We start from the raw sequence: 13,852 nt of genomic DNA on the forward strand, positions 1-13,852 counted from the left end.
GGCTCTTGGACGCATCATTTGCATATTGTATTGAATCCAATCATTGTTTTTAAATTCAGTTTCATTCCCTTATGCTTCTGGGTGGTTGAAGTTACAAAGCTCAAGTTCGATTTTACACCATTTCAATAACAATGAGTCGTGCTTAGCGAAGAGTGAAGAGGCTTGGAGCTTCTGACAGCAAAAAGCGCATACTTTGTCCTGTACCGTATTAATATACAAGATTGTCTTTGTGGTTGATGGATATATAGCAGCAGTCAGTCTCTAGTATGCTAAATGGATGGATGTCTGAAACTATGAAGACACTGAAGATTATATTATAATTTATATGTCAGAACATAGAGTTCATGTAAACCAAGCCTTGTCCTATTTTTTATGGTAACATTAGTCCCTCCACCTGATTCGTCTCTCAAGTTGTCAAACACTTATTTAATACGTTACATTGCATACAAAAGAAAAAAGGATGATCTTGTTTGAAAGATTTGCTGGGGGATATGAGGACTCTTTCCAACCAAAATCTTGAGATGCTGCCACCTTTGACATAAAGTACAGGCTTTTGGATTAATCTAAGGAACGCGCCAAATCACTTTATATGAAGACCGGTTGTTGACGGCTATGCTTTGTGGAGTTTTATCTTTTGATTCTTGAGGGTAGTTTCCACACACTGTATTGTTCCACCACTGATATCAAGAGTTCGATTCAATACATCGGAATTTTGGAACTGTGGACTATGTACAATTGACAAAAATTTACCTCGACCAGTTTGAGAATTTTCTTGGCTATTGTTTTGAGTAGATCGATTCTTGAACCTAGAGGTTTTTTTTAGGTCAAGCTTCGGGGGATCAAAACCAATCCCCACCTGATTCATTCATTCCACTGATGCCGGTTAGACCGGTGGGTGGATGGGGCAGAGCCCTCCAATTTACAGTTTACGGCCAAGAGTAGCAAAGGAGGGGATGAGATTACATGTCAACTACGTTACTCCAGTTCTTCTTCGAAGCTTCATTCTTGTTTGGTATCCTGCAGGTCCATGATCTGGCTGCCTCTTTGCAAGCAGCCACCAGGCGGTCTATGCTTGGCGCCAGATGTCTGAATACGACATCGTTTCGATGTCTCCATATTTCCCAGAGGGTTTTTGAGTTGTTCTCGTCTCACTTGGATCATTCAAACCTGATGGTAAACTGCAGGGTTCAGAAGTCAGGGGCGTGGGAATGAAAGGAGAAACGTGTGTTTGGTTTGAGAAATGGGGTGGTCAATCTTCTTCACTCCTCACTTTTTTATTTAGTTTGTAAAATGGAATAGGTTGATCCATCGTCATCTCATTTTTCACAAGCTAATAATTAGTATATGGATGAGGAATGAGCCACCAAAATTCTTGAGATGAACTCATGATGGATCAACTCATGAAGCATGGGGTGACTCCACAAACCGAACACACCATAAGACATGAGTTGGCAGCAAAACAATTCCCATTAGTTAATGGCAATCACCAACTTTTGAGACAGTGACCATAATCACTAACGTCAGTTAGTATTGCTTAATAAATGGTGGTCTATTTGTGGACAAGTTTATGTGCAGGGGCTATACTCTGTATAAGTGATACTTGTTTATGTTACACAAGTCAGAGTATATTTGTGACGAGCTTCGTGTTGCAGCCAGCCGAGAGGGGATCATCCCTAACCTGCAAACCAGCCGGCCTGATCGGAAATGCCACCCTTTTTCCATTTTTGAGATCAGAAAAGGTGTCACTCGAGTACCAATTATTGGTGAACATGTCGACATGCATGTATTCCTCCTGTTCGATCGGTGGCGCTCACAGTCATGCCCGATCGACGTGCCTGACCACGTTGTTTCCAAGAGATAAGAACGGCGCCTTTTCCCGTCAGTCAGTCTCCTATGGAGTGGACTGACTCCTGATTCTCAGCTCCATTGATTCGTCCTCGTTCTATGCATGTCGGCGTGCACGCAGGAGCCTCCCGGACAGCGTTCTCAGGCGGCCGGAGGCTGTGATGGCTGCCTGACCGGTGATGTCCAGACCAGTAGAGCAACCAAACACCAAATACGTATACTCTACGTGAGGCAACGCTGTATTATTGCACTCTTGTTAGTTTATTACTCGGCAGTGCATAGCACGTAAATATCGTCGGTACTGGTGCTAATGCGTACGCGTACATTGTCTGTCACACTTCATCTTCTGGACAACCCTACTTGAAATCGTAATGAGGTTGGTTCTGTCCGAAATGAGAGGATTTTGGTGAATACTGCACTCCTTTAATTTGGATTCTTTTTCTTCCTTCAGAGTTTCTAAATTAAACAAACGTGTCGATCTGACCTATTAAAGCACTGTAATAACAAACTAAAGGCTGCAGTGCATCATAGAAACCAAACCATGAGATCAACACCTAATAATATATATACGCACGTGTCCCATTTCTTACTGGCTAAGTCTCCAACGGCGGCATGCACCAAGCAATGCAAGGAAGGAGAACAAAGCAAAGGTAGCTTCACAAAAAATATATGGAGGCAAGGCCAATTCAATGAGTCAAAGATACTGGCTATTAGTATTAATAATTGCGCCTAACTTTACTACTACTAGAAAGATAACGGCTGGGGGGAGACATGATGATATATTCCTCACGCCAAGTTCATGTTGAGTGGTGGTAGGGTAGCACACCATGCATGCCGCACACACGCTCCTGTCAGTGGAGAAAGCTGCTGGGCTCACTTCAACTAACACTCCCCTACATTTGCATCTTTATTTGGGACCCTTTTTATCAATAATGGGAAAAGAATAATTAATTATGGTCTGATTCTTCACACAACCTAATAATAATCAATTCATAGTGCATTGTTTCAGCATTAGATCTTAAAGGTCAAGAAACTATCAAACAACACGCGCACCTACACACGATGTTTGGAGAAAAATTCAACCAGCACACCTATCTTTTATTACTATATAAATTTCTCCTACGGCTTGGCGAAGAATTTCAGTAAGCATGCATATTGAGTTCAGTTTTTTTTTTCAGCTTCGTTTTTCTTTTATATTTAAGGCCCCTAGTAAATTTTCTTTTGAGTTGGTATATCATGCCAATTAATCCCAGTAACAGAGCCACCTAGTAATGTCTTGATTTGAATTTGAGGCCCCCTAGCTAGTAAATTTATATTTTATATTTTTGTTTCGGAACATGTACATGATGCTTGTCGATCTGAAAAAGATGCCTGTAGTGCTACAGGCTCATTGATTCGAAGTTTCATTGGTCTATTTTAAATGTTTCTATTTTCTTTTCTTTTCTTTCATGCAACAACATCGACATCAATTATCAGAAGGATATATTCATTTTGTTTGATCCAAAGGATCAATTCTTGACATGATTATTTCGTTTGGAACACGAATCGCCACTAGACGATTTATGCAGACAGCATTTAGCTTTTCCATAAGAATAAAGACAATCATGTAACCCAATTAATCCATCTGAAACAGATATCATATTTAATTTCACATTATATACATCTTACCTATCTTTGCCTAGTAGTTTCATATAATTGATATACCAAGGCATATACCTTCAATAATTAGATAATTTATTATTTCTTCAGCAGAATGTTATGAGGTGGTGTCTATTAAAAAAGAGTGCATTATTTTCTCTCCAAAGAAGTGGAAACAAAATTGAATAAAAGAGGACTGGGGGCTGGGGTTTAAAGAGAAGGTTAGGCCAGGACCTTCAAAGAGAAGAAATACCATATGCCACACATGATCGAGTAGCTAGCCTTTTGTTCACATTACCCACAAAATGAGGTTTCCATCAAAGTTTACTTTTCAACATAAGGTAAAAGCGTAGGCTTCACTACTTCCAAAAGGTAAATCATATATGTTCCAACTTTTTTTTTGGAGAATTACATATATGTTCCTACTTTTGAGAATTACTTTTGGTTTATAAGATCGTTCCGTCCGGAATGATCCGATCCTAAGATCGGACCTGAGATGTTTGTTTGGTTTTCGTTGTCAGTCTGTGTCGTCCGTCACCAGACGATTCTATTTAGTAACTTCCGCAAGTCAATCTCAGGAATCAAATCATTCCATGAAAAAACGGGGAACTAGCGCATGCGGATCGGAGTGAACCCATGCCAGACGCACAAGTAACCACCGGGAGAGAATCGAGTTTTACTCTCGACGGAGAACCCCTTCTAGTCCCGGTTCCCCACCTGGGAGCAAGCATCCGGAACTAAAGGGGGTCCTTTAGTCTCGGGTCAGGAACCGGGACTAAAGGAGGACCTTTAGTCCCGGTGGGTAACATCAACCGGGACTAAAGGTGCCTCCTGACATGCCACGATGGCCGGCACCTTTAGTCCCGGTTGGTAATACGAACCGGGACTAAAGGTTTTTTTTCTTTTTTCTTTTCTTTTCTTTTCATTTTTTTTTTGTTTTCTTTTCAAAATAGGTTTTCGAAGTCGTATTGTACGCTGCTAATTATACATTTATACGCGCATATAGTATGTTTCGGTTCAAGCACAATGAACGTATTAAATCACACAATTCAAGTATATATATATATATATATATATATATATATATATATATATATATATATATATATATATATATATATATGCATGCATCATATATATATTTACATGCATGCATGCATATGTGTATTTTACATTATATTATTTCATGTGCATATATTACAAAAGATTGCATTACAGTTGTTGTGACATAACAAGTTTCCTCTCATCCTCTAGCTTGGCTTCAATGGCAGTGTTGGGTCGAAGTAGAACTCGCTCTTGGAATCGATGACCTGCTCATTAAAAAATCCGGCTAGACTCTTGAATTGCTTTGATTTGGTCTTGCCGTATGATCTTTTTCTCCAACCATCGAGTCTACAGGTTTGAATTAAAGGAAAATAAATTAATATATGTACATATATATATATAAAGATATAGTAACACAATCAATAATAATAATTAAATGAATATATAGTGTATTTTTAACGTACTTTGAGTCTCTCTGTAGGAGTTCTTTGGGAGAGCACCTTGATAAACTTGCAAATATAGTAACCACAGTAGTTGTTCCCCTGTTCCTGCCTCAGACACCACTTTACGAGAAAAAAATTTGTCATCCAATCTGGTGATCCGGTGAAAGCTATATGTTTAATTAATAAAGATGATGCGATTCAGGGGACTTACTTTCAAAGGGATTACATTCAGTGGTGCTTTGCATTTTTCCATGTGTTGCTTCTCAATAAAGGTTTTCCAAACACTGCCCAATAAAAAATTTGCCACGTCATCAGATATAGTTAATCATCATGTTTGTGTGTATATATAGTTGCTAGAGATCCCGAAATTACCTCTGGATAATATCTATCATATCTTGGTAGTCTTGTTGTGGTTTTCTCATCGAGTCATAGATTATCAAGTGACTTTTCACCAGATCGATGTCCATCAATATCCAGTGATTGCTGCATGTGTTTATAGGATATAACGCATAACACTCATTAATTAACTAGAATCAACATATGAGCCATTAAGGATATGATCGACATGATTAACACTCACTTGAAGTTATAGGGAAAGAGTATATCCTTCTTGTGGCGTTGGTTCACTAAGAAGTTCATGAGGTTACTCTCTGACTCAGACTTCCAATTAGTCTTTGGAGTAATTGGGTCTTTGAATACTATATGGGGATCAACAAAACCAATTTCATTGCAGCCTTCCTTTCTGAGCTCTGTCATTGTAAATCTGCATATATATAGTACTTATTAGGATAATTTATATGCATATACACACATATGATGAGTTTAATAATAGATCGAAAGAATTATTACTTACAGGCAATAGCAGCTAATGATAACTTTGTCCAGAGAGGTCAGGTGGCATAGTTGATGAAATTCTGCAAAGTCAACATACATAACATCATCGCCATGGAACCAATGTTCGTCTCTAATTCTGACACCAACGCAGAAGTCTCCACTGGTAGACGCCTGCATGTACCACTTGTTTAGCAGGTACATTTGCGTCCCCAGATCAGATAAGGCTTGAGGGTTGTATTGACTCTGGCCTAGTACAAATTTTTTCTTCCAAATATCAACCTCCGCCGCACTCTCAATGTTTCCATCACCAAACATCTGGTAAAGGTCGAGACCAGTCTCATCAAGAAATTCACCAAGGTGATCCAAATCGATATCCGGAGGTATGTTTGCCTAATACATTAATCCTAAATTCGAACCATATTCATTACCAACAACTAGCGGGGGGATTGATTGGTGCGCTTGTTGTCCGAGTTGGGCAACACCTTTCCCTGCCCGCTTCTTTTTCTGTGCCGCCTCAATTGACTTGGTGAGAGTGCAGTCATAGTCTGATAACGTTGATTTGGACGGCTTACGAGATTCCCGCTGTTGTTGTTGGTAAGAAGTCACCTTTTTTTCTTAGAATATCTGGAGCTACGAAGAAGTACGGTTTCTCCGGGTTTCTCCTTGCTTCTTGATTCATTTTAAGTTTGTCATAGAATCTAGACATGTCTTTTTTATATGCATCAGTTCCTTCTTCCTTCTCTTCAGATATTATTTTGGGAATAGCCCTTGGTTTCACGGTGGCTTTCTTTGCAGGCGGGGACTAATTCTTCGTTTGAGGGGCTGGCCTCTTGCTAGGCTTCTTGGTAGGCGGGGGCGAGGGAGGCGTTGGAGACCTCCTTGGAGGTGTTGGCAGCGGCGTTGGAGACCTCCTTGGAGGTGGCGGCTGCGGCGTTGGAGACCTCCTTGAAGATGATGGTGTGGATGCAGCCTCGTCTTCCAACACAATGTCATCGTACAGAGCACTATGATGATCTGGCGATTGAACAATTGGATTTAGATTAGGGGAGGATCTGCTACAAAAAAAGGAATGACATATTATTATGAGCAGATTGTTAATTATTTAAGCCAATACAAATTAATGATGTAGTGTTTTCATCCGCACGTACCTATGGTAAGGTAGTTCAGGAGGAGGTGGAGCCGACATCCCTGGAATGATGATGTAGCGCTTGCGCCATAGAATGAATATCTTCTTCGCTTCTCCTAGAGTCTTCTCGCCATCACCTCCAGGAATGTCAAGAGGCAAATCACTAAAACCTTTTTCAGCTTTATCTACCGAGATGGTAGCATATCCTTCTTGGATTATATTCCCATGAATCCTTGGTGTCTTGGTTCGGTCGATAGGATTAACAAGACCGATAGCCACCTTGATTGTGGAATTCTCCTTCGGAATGTGTAGCTCACACGTTGTACAAGGTTCAGTGACGTCATCCATAGGGAAGCGCAGTCCTGTGTCCCCTTGATTTGGTATCTCCGTGGAAGCGCAGCTGCTTTTCAACTGAATAGATTAGCTAATGTTGATTCCTGGCTCTGATGCCTGCTTGCTTGCACTCACTGCTATTTGCACTTGCCTTCTGATTTCCTCCTACATTCTTGCTTCAAGGTTTTTTTCCCGCTCCTATGCTTCACGCACCGCTTCCTCCAACCTCTGGAGCCGCTGTGCCTCTTCTTCCTTCTTTCTCTGGCGACTTTTGTAGGAAGGTCTGTCCTGAGGGAATCCATGCTCCCACGAGACACTTCCTTTGCCTCTAGTTCGGCCACCATGTTCAATAGTCCTGATGGCGTATGTCAGCTCATCCTTCTCTCTGTTGGGCCTAAATGCACCACTAGCAGTAGCTCTCTAAGCATAAAACAATCTTTCTGTTGCTTCTTGCAGTCTTGCGCCATAAATGCACTTCCCTGTCTCCTGGTCTAGTGTTCCCCCATGAGCGAAAAACCAATTCTTTGCACGTTCTCCCCACTCGAGTGATTCTGGTCTGATACCCTTGGCAAGAAGGTCTGCTTCCATTTTGTTCCACTTCTTAATGGCAGTCGGATAGCCACCTGATCCCAAGGTATGGTGGTATGTCTTCTGTTGGGCATTACGTTAGTTCTTTATCACCCGACTCACACCCTCTTCCGAAGTCTTGTACTGTACAAACTCATCCCAATAGGGCCTCTGCTTTGAGATCGGGCCTGGGACAGTAAAATTTGGTGCTATGTTCTTCTTGACATACGTCGTGTATAGGTGTTTTTTCCAAGTCTAAAACTGGGTGGCCATCTTCTTCATTACCCAATCCCTAACTCGCTCCTTCAATTCATCACCATCTATTATATCATCATAACCATCTGTTTAGAGCGTGAAATGTACCAAGACATCATTCCAAATTAACGTCTTGTCACGATCGGAGACAAAACTGACATGAGGAGCATTGGTCTTCTTCTTCCATTCACGGGTACTAATCGGGAGCCGGTCCCGTACAAGGTAACCACAGTGGTGCACAAATTTCATTTTATTCGCCCCCCCCCCGGTTCTCCTGTATCCACATTGAACTCCGAGATGATGAAGCGGCCCTCCAATGGCTTTTTGGGACCTTGAACATTTTTACTCTTCGTTGTAGTTGTTGATGTCGATCCAGATGGCTACAAAACATAAACATTATTTTTAATGTCATGAGCACACATAAGACATATGATAATATATATAGCTAATAATAAAAAATATATACTTGGCCAATATGTTGTTGCTCATTTTGTTCAAGAGCTAAGTACTGACTCCCGTCATCTGCATCCTCTTGCACGTTATTTTTAGCACCATCATCGCCGGCAACTTGAGTGCCAGTGTTGATCAAATTCATCATCAACTCCTCCTCATCCATGTTTCTCGGGTCGGCCATCTAGCTTCAAAAAACAAAACCAATATATAGTACGTCAAATCTTTGCTTACATGCGTAAAATCTACGAACAATATGCATTATTAAATCTTGCCCCTCGGTCACGGACGCAATTCGCCACACTAGAACGAACTACGTCGGTACTAGGGCGAATTAGGGCTATACATAAACGGCCGAGGGCAAATTGCGTCGGTGACTAAGGCGAACCACGTCGGTGACATCAACAGCGCGGTTCGCCCTGGTGTGATTGTTTAGCATTAACGATAACGATAATACGAATGTTGATCAACTAGGCCACGAGAAAGGGCGGTGTGACAAGAGTGGCGGTGCTCCATTCCGCCGTATATATGTCTATACACATGGGTGAACGAGGGCGGCGGTGCTCCGCCGTATACATAGAAACGCATGGACGAACGAGGGCGGCGGTGCTCCGCGATGTATATATACATGCATATGAATACAAATGACGTATATATACGTGTCGGCGTGGTGGCCGGTGTGCTGACGACGACGACGTGAGGCGGGCCAGCGTGCTGACGACGATGATGACGTGAGGCGTGCCGGGGCGGTGTCGGTGTGTGATGTTGTGATCCTATGTACCATGTGAACCATGTAGTCATTCATTATATGAGAAAATTCTATGTTAATAATGTAATTATAAGTCATTATGAAATGTAAGTATATGTGTCTTATTGCTAATATAACCATTACTATTTTCGAAATGATAAGAATTTATTTTCTTCTTCTACAGGCGATCTCTGATGCTATAATATAAAGTTTGAAGATAGTCTTTCCGGAAAAAATATGTAATGCTCATATTACTTTAGCAACATTAATATATTATATCTGTATATTCAAAGTTCACAAATGAAGAAACGTTGAAGTTTTCCTTCATTTGTCTGTAGCCATGCATACAAGTCCAACCAAAACTGCTTACATCATCACATGTGATATTTTTTATAAACTAAAAAACGCTTAGTTTACAAACTGGGTATCAAAATTGAGTTCCTATTTGACCATTATATATCCTACAACAAATCCTTCAAAAAAAAGACCCTACATGAATATATTTGGATAAAATTTCGTTAACAAACATTGATCTATGAAGATAGAAAAAATTCTTCTATTGAAACTGCATCTTGGAATAATGGCATATCATATAGTGATGAATATATGGCGGTTGATGGGCTGGATCATTTTCAGCTTTAGTGACAACGACAATGGTTTCTAAATAATATATAGCGTGTTTATTATACAAGCCATGGATTTACATCGATCTAATTAATTTCTAAAGTAATTTCATTGGTGGTCCTTAATTAAACTTGTCATGAGTTCAGGTCCTAGTGATCTTAAAATATATTTTAGTACCATAAAATACAGTTTTTGATACTCTGAACTTGCTAATTTATCCATATAATATCCAAATATTCAAAACTTGCGTTAAGATATGGTTTTGAAATGTGAGCTTGACAACTCCATCTTTCTCTCTTTGGCCTCGCTCTACTGTAGGCAGAACTGGAAACAGCTGCAGCCACAGCCCAATAATCACAGCTGATCAGGTTTTTTATTTAAAATCATTTAGAGTTCCAAATATTCATTTTTAGTTCCTAGATTTTGTGATTCAAAATTTGGAATTTTCAATCGACCTCGAGCGTTGACATGGCTTACACCAAAGTTGTAGTTTTCGACGTGATCTATAACTTGGCAGTGGAGGGCTCGGGTGAATATACAAAGAGATCGACGAACATATCACCTCGAGCTCGGTAGTGGAGGGCCTCGGGCGCGGTGGGGCCACGGGCACGGTGGAGGGCCTCGGGCGCGGAGGAGGGCGCGGTGGAGGGGCACGGGCTCGCGCGGTGGAGGCCGCACGAGGAAGAAGAGGGCGGCGCCGGTATCACGGAAGGCGAACGGACGTGGCGCGAGGAAGAAGAGGGCGGCGGTGTTCGACGAGGAAGAAGATGAGCGGATCGATCTGCGCCAGGCGCTGGAGGTTATATATCAGAGAGAATTACTCCCGATGCCAGCCACCAACCGAGAGTAAAAACCCTTTACTCCCGGTGCGTATTACCAACCGGGAGTAAAGGTACCTTTACTCCCGGTGCGTGTTACCAACCGGGAGTAAAGGTAACACGCACCGGGAGTAAAGGATTTTTTTTGGCGGGCCACGAAACTGCAGTCCACCTTTACTCCCGGGTGGGCTTCCCACCCGGGAGTAAAGGTGGCCTGCAGTTTCGTTTCCCGCCTGTTTTAAGCAATAGTCTTGTTAAATACAATAGAAATGCAATAGTTTTTGTTAAATACATAGTAAATTAAATAAAAGGCATAAAATTATTTTGTTAAAAATATGAATTTTCTTTTTGTTTATTGCACATAGGCCAAATCTATAACCTAACTTTTTTTATTTTTTGTTAGAATTATAAAACATAATGTAACTAATATTTATTATTTCGTTAATGTAAAAATGTAGTGTTTAATTAAAATTATTAAAACTATTGGTTTTGGATAGGAAATTTGTTTTCACATTATTTTAACGTTAATATTTTAATTTTTCATCACTCAGTATCCTAATTTACCTTTTTGAGAGAGAAATCCCACCAAATCAAACATTGATTTAATTTGAAACATGACATAATAAACATCTGAATTCACAATTATTACATAATATCTCAAACACACACTATATTAAATCACTATATCATCAAGTGGGCACAGCAGTGAACTTCTTCTTTACGTATGTCCCTTGGTTATGATCGCTTCGTAACCATGGAGTGTCCTCATCATTTACCAAGATGCTAGGGTCTTTGTTTACTTTGAAGGACGGAATTCGGTCATCCTTTTCATATTCTTCTGACATGTCCGACTTGTCCTCAATTCCCACAATGACTCTTTTCCCTGAAAGAACTATGTGGCGCTTTGGCTCTTTGGTTGAGTCATTATCGTTTTTCCCTCTTTTTGGTTTGGTAGACATATCATTGACATAGAACACATGATTCACATCCTTGGCAAGGACGAATGGTTCGTCTTTGTACCTAATATTACTAAGGTCTACTGTTGTCATTCCATACTCGTTGTCTACTGTTACCTCGCCTTCGGTCACCTTGACCCATTGGCACTTGAACAATGGGATCTTCAAAGTAGGTGCATATTCTAGTTCCCATATTTCATCTATGCATCTATAATATGTCTGCTTATTCCCATTCGGGTCTGTGGCATCTATGCGGACACCACTGTTTTGGTTGGTACTCCTTTTATCTTGGGCTACTGTGTAGAATATGTTCCCATTTATCTCGTACCCTTTGTATGTGACGATATGCCATGATGGTTGCATAGCCAATAAATACAGTTGCTCATGGATGCTCTCATCACCTTGACATTTTTTTCGCAACCAACCGCCGAAAGTTTCCATGTGCTTATGCGTAATCCAAGCTTCAGTCTTCCCTGGAAACTCAGATCGTAAGAGATCCTTGTGTGTCTCAATATACGGATCTACCAAAGAGGAGTTCTGTAGAACTGTGTAGTGCGCTTTATTGAAATAATCATCATCCGTACCAATATATGTTTTCCTCCCTAGTGTCCCCTTTCCGCTTAGTCTCCCCTCATGTCTCGATTCAGGAACACTAATCGAGTCAAGGTCGGGAATAAAGTCAACACAGAACTCAATGACCTCTTCTGTTCCATAGCCCTTGGCGATGCTTCCTTCTGGGCGAGCACGGTTTTGAATATATTTCTTCAGGACTCCCATGAATCTCTCTAAGGGGAACATGTTGTGTAGGAACACAGGACCGAGAGTGAAAATCTCCTTGACTAGGTGAACTAGGAGGTGTGTCATAATATCAAAGAAGGAAGGATGGGAACACTAACTCAAAGCTGACGAGACATTGAACCACATTATTCTGTAGTTTAGCTAGATCAGTTGGATCAATTGCCTTCTGAGAAATTGCATTGAGGAATGCACATAGCTTCACGGTGGCTAGACGTACATTTGGAGGTAGAATTCCTCTTAATGCAACTAGAAGTAATTGCGTTATGAGAACGTGACAGTCATGGGACTTTAAGTTACAGAATTTCTTCTCTAGCACATTTATAATGCCCTTTATATTCGAGGAGAATCCAGATGGTACCTTGATGTTGTTTAAGCATTCAAACATGATTTCCTTCTCCTCTTTGCTTAGAGTGTAGCTAGCAGGACGTAGTAATGGCATCCATCATCTGTCTTCTCTGGATGCAGGTTGTCTCTTTCTCTCAAACAACGCAGGTCCTGTCGTGCTTCAAATGTGTCCTTAGGCTTTCCATACACACCTATAAAGCCTAGCAGGTTCACACAAAGATTCTTCGTCAGGTGCATCACGTCGATCGAGCTACGGACCTCCAGGACTTGCCAATAGGGTAGGTCCCAAAATATGGACTTCTTCTTCCACATGGGTGCGTGACCGTTAGCGTCTTTCAGAATAGGTTAGCTTCCATGTCCTTTTCTAAAAACGACTTTCACATCATTGACCATATCGAGTACATCCTCACCGGTTCGGTTGTGAGGCTTGGTCAGGTGGTCTGCCTTCCCTTTAAAATGCTTGCCTTTCTTTCTTACGGGGTGATTTGCAGGAAGAAATCGACGATGGCCAAGGTACACGACCTTTCGACATTTTTTCAAGAATACACCTCTAATATCACCGAAGCAGTGTGTGCATGCATTATATCCCTTATTTGACTGTCCTGAAAGATTACTTAGAGCAGGCCAATCATTGATTGTTACGAACAACAATGCTCACAGATCAAAGTGTTCCTGTTTGTATTCATCCCACACACGTACACCTTCTTTATTCCACAAAATGAGAAGTTCGTCAATAAGTGGTCTCAGATACACATTGATGTCATTGCTAGGTTGCTTCGGGCCTTGGATGAGCACAGGCATCATAATGAACTTCCGCTTCATGCATAACCAAGGAGGAATGTTGTAGATACTTAGAGTAATAGGCCAAGTGCTATGACTACTGTTCTGCTCTCCAAAAGGATTGATACCATCTGTACTTAAAGCAAACCTTAAGTTTCTTGCGTCATTTGCAAACTTCGGGAATTCTCTGTCGATTGCTCTCCACTGGGACCCATCAGCAGGGTGTCTCAACATATTGTCTACCTTAC

The sequence above is a fragment of the Miscanthus floridulus genome, chromosome 3 (genome assembly GCF_019320115.1).
Source record: "Miscanthus floridulus cultivar M001 chromosome 3, ASM1932011v1, whole genome shotgun sequence".
Classification (NCBI taxonomy): domain Eukaryota; kingdom Viridiplantae; phylum Streptophyta; class Magnoliopsida; order Poales; family Poaceae; genus Miscanthus; species Miscanthus floridulus.